Consider the following 4,669-nt stretch of genomic DNA (forward strand, 5'->3'; position numbering starts at 1 on the left):
GCGAACTCGTTCGCATTTCGCGCGATCGTCGTCGATTGTCGCGACCAGCCGCCTCGTACGATTTTAGAAGGCTCGAATTCATGGCGCGCATGCACGAAATCGGGGGATGTCTACTGCTAAACTTGGCCGAGCCCGCGTTCGTAGGAGTCTAGATGATTTGTACCAGCGAACTCGAGAAAAAGTCAACCACAAATGCGTTTGAGAAGGCCATTTCCGTGGAACGCCAAATAGAAAAAGATGAGATGAGATTTTGCTGGAGCAAAGTGAACGACGAGATCGTAGGATCATACGAAAATTAACTTCAATGAACAATTTCTGGTTAGAAAGTCGAAAGAAAATTTTGGGAGGTTTTGAACTTTTTGGTCATTTTTAAAGATATATTTGTTTGAGTTTGTTTAACTGCAGTAGCAGATTCCCGCGGAGTATATTTTGTGAAAAATGTAGAATTTTTGTGAAAGGTATACGTACGAGTCTGATGAGTTTCGAGACTGATTTTGGGGAATAAAATTAAGAGCAATTGAATTAACAAATGAAATTCATTTAATTGGTTCGTTTTAAAAAAACGAGGAAAATTGGCAAAGAAGAAGACACATTAGTTTTATTTTGACGATCACACTGCTTACATTCGTCACCTAATTCATTGGTAGCAAGTCTGCACAAGCAGCCGACAACTTAAGAAAACAATGGGTCGCACGTAACGTAATAGACAACATTAGGGCAATCTCCCACACTATTATTGGCCTAACTGCATCGTCGATTATACTTATCCCTTCCTGAACTTACATTAATAATTCCATTCAAACGTCTGGTATGAAAACTCGTTCAATTGTAGCATCCAAATTTCATTTTTATCAAAGATTTTTAAAGCTTTAATAATTAAATAATAACTAAAAATATATCAAAGTAAATTGTCGAAATTCTTAACTGTTTGCTTGATTATATGTCAACCAACTTGTCATTCAATCGCAGCCATCAAAATCCGTCAGAGCAAATTCGCCGAACTATAATGCAACAGAAACACTAAATTACCGAAGTTATTATGAGAATGACTACAGAGACTACTTAATTTCAATATTAATTACTACGGACCGTTATGCATCCGAGTCTCCCATACCAAAATCCTCCACTCGTAACTTACTTTTTATTAACTTAATGTTAACATAATTTTATAAAAAAAAAGACTCTAATCGTTAGGAAGAAATCCTAACTGTCATCACGAACGCAATTGCTCCAAATTCAAGCTGGGACGATGCGTTCTCGTGCGACACGTCGTCGTGTCGCGCGTAAAATCTCCACGCCAACGCTCCATTCGAAAGAGCGAGACGTGACATTATCGCCTGTTGTCGAGAAAGGGGATCGAGCAGGAAAATTAAATGAAAAAAAAAGACGAAGAGAAGGAGGAAAGCGAAGAACATAAGCAGAGGTAGAGAGAGAGAGAGAGAGACGGAGAAAAATGCGAGAAACGAGCACTGGACGAAAGAGAGGAGCACGCCGGCTGCACGAGTGCACGCACGACTGTATGAGAACCGAAGAGGAAGGAGAACGTGTCGGAGAAAGGGGCTGAGACGAACGGGGAATGGTTTAAAGGGGGGAGACAAGAGCAAGGGTGTGAGAAGTGCGTAGATGCGTGGGCGTCTGTCAGTGAGCGCGAGAACGCTGCGTGAACCGCGCGTCGACTTGCGGCTCCGCTTGAGCCACGGGTTTCTCGTTTCGAATTAATCGTTAAGAGAATTCGATCGATTTGAATAATAGTCGAGCATCAACTTGCTCGAATGGTAGAGAATAATCGAGTAAAGCCTGATTCACGTTAGCGATCAAAGGTACGGTCAGATGACGATCAATCGAAGACGATTTAAAATTTAGGATTTTATCGAGGCATTTGCACTAAACCGTGAGAAACGATAAAATCCTATCGTAGTCTCTTTCATTTTTATTCGTTCACTCGAGAAGAAAAGACAATGTTCTCCAACTATACTTCGTGACTGAAATCGTATAGCTGGCTGTAATTCCATAGAAATTCAATTGAACGGTGGTCCTCCGTGTTCCTTTTCGACTGTTAATTCTGATCAGTGAGAAACTAACGCCACGGTCAACAAATTTTCATTGGAATCGACCTACTGTGAATGCTCTCGTTGGATCACGAGTAAGCGATTTTCACCGGTTCTTGACTTGACGTAATACGAGATCGCTGGTGTGAATCAAGCTTTAGGAAGATTTTTAAGTAAGGCAGAGTTTTGACAGTGACGATGACAGTTTAAATGTTCGAATGCGAAATTTCACTTGGATCACGGTTATGGCCTTGCACGAGGAACGGTTGTTTTCTAGTAAATAGTACATACGGTGCCTACAAAAAGTACTTGTGCACATCCGCATTTTCCGACGATGCGTTCTTCTAGCTAGTCCTACATTTCGTTTTCACAGTATCGTATTTTTGCTGTCATACGCAAGTGCTATTGAAGAGTACAACGTATCGTATAGAAATACGCTAGTTTTTCTAGCTACTCTATGTATGTTGGATTAATTTTGTATTAATTAGTGATTCTAGGGTTGGCTAATTGGAGCTTAGGAAAGAAGTTGTTGAGTGGTTGTCAAATTTTCCATCCTTGTTTCGCACCGAGATTGTTAATTCAGTTTCAATTTCATCTTAGAATTAAGTGTTAATTTTGTTTCGATATAATATATTTGATATAATTATAGTTTTAATTTAATATAATTATAATGCATAATTATAATTATTAAATTATTATGCATATAATGCATAAATTAAATTAGTGGTTAATTTTGAGATTGGGAAAGAAATTGTTCAATAATTGCAGAATCGCAATTAGATTTTTAACTTCTACGGGGAATGACGTTTTGGCTCAATTTTGATTCAATATAACATATTTAATATAATTATAGTTTTAATTTAATATAATTATAATGTATAATAAATTAAATTAGCGGTTAATTTTGAAATTGGGAAAGAAATTGTTCAATAATTACAGAATCGCGGTTGGATTTTTAACTTCTATAGAGAACGACATTCTGATTCAATTTTGATTCCATATAATATATTTAATATAATTATAGTTTTAATTTAATATAATTATAATGAATAATAAATTAAATTAGTGGTTAATTTTAAGATTGGGAAAGAGGTTGTTCAATAATTTCAGAATCGCGGTCGATTTTTTAACTTCTACAGGAAACGACATTCTGACTCAATTTTGATTAAAATTAGAAAATTGGAAGAGGAGTCCTTTAGTGGTTATGGGATAAGTCGGTTGGATAAAAAGATATTTGTTTAAATTCCATGAATTTAAATTCCAACCGTGGACTTAAACGAGCATCTTTCCCTTTAAATGAAAGGATAGAAATTCTATATACGTTTAATGTTTTTAAACGATATTTTGGTTAATTTCATTGAGAAAGTATGGATTTATATTCAGGAAAAAATTGGTGTTTGATCGATCAGATTTTTCTTGAACAGGTGTTGAAAAATGGAGTTGTTTACTGATGATACGATAAGTTGGATATCGCAAAGTGGAATTAATTTGTGGTTTCGATGTAAATGAATATCTGATTATGTATGTAACAATTTGCCGGCGTAGTTGCATCGTATTGCGATATACTGTTCAATGAAATTGGGTGGGTTATTTATGAAAATAAGTGAACAACTATTCGTCATAATTGAGTCACTTCTTTTAATATTTCAAGGAGTATTATTTGTATTAAATTTTCCTAGTGTGCATTATTCATTGATGAATCAATAGCAAGGAGCAAAGGATTATTAATAGTAACGGAGTAACCAGTAAGATCGTAGTTGATCGTTTGTTTCTTAAGGCATCAGAAACTTGCATATCTATTGTCTATTTATAAAAGTATAACATGTTCGCGATAATATTTTCAATGTTTGCGAAATATTTACAGCTTTGCTAAATATTTGCAGTTTAAAATCTACAAGGATGCATATGGACTCGTATAAATAGTCTTATAAATTTATTAGAATGATAAAATAGAAATTATTTTGTTAAATAATGAATATCGATTATAACAAATAAGTAGAAAATCCGAATAAAATAATTTTGAATTTTTTAAAAATATTTACATCAGCAAATCAATCTTAGTGAATAATGAACGCTATAGCGAAAAGCGTTGAATTTCCCTTGAAGATAAATTGATCCATAAATTTGGTGGATTATTCTGTCATCAGACGTGAATTTCTCAATTCGAGACGTAGGTTTTGAACGACGTTCGTTCCGGGTAACTAGGACAACATAATACTGTTAGCATAGTACGGGTTTTACTATTAGAGACACCGACTGACGTGAAAGTCTAGGTCCTTAATGAATAAATTTTCGATATTGAGCAAGATATTCAGTGGGACAAGTTCACGCTGCTCCACATCCTATTCTTCCTGTTGCTCTTAACAAAATTATTATGTAAATTTTATATGTTTATGGGTTAAAACGTACAAGACACATTATGTAAACGGCGAACGCAAAAATTCTGTATATAAAGTATGTATAAATTTATATATGTCACAACATTGCGCCATCGTCTTAACAATTCTATACCATTATCAAATACACTATCAAACAATTTTGTACTAAAGTAAAAAACATTACTAGCGCGAATAATTGCGTAAGCGAATATTCCTATAAATTCATTCGGGACTTTTAAAAAA

The sequence above is a fragment of the Bombus impatiens genome, unplaced genomic scaffold (assembly GCF_000188095.3).
Source record: "Bombus impatiens unplaced genomic scaffold, BIMP_2.2 scf_0967, whole genome shotgun sequence".
Classification (NCBI taxonomy): Eukaryota; Metazoa; Arthropoda; class Insecta; order Hymenoptera; family Apidae; genus Bombus; species Bombus impatiens.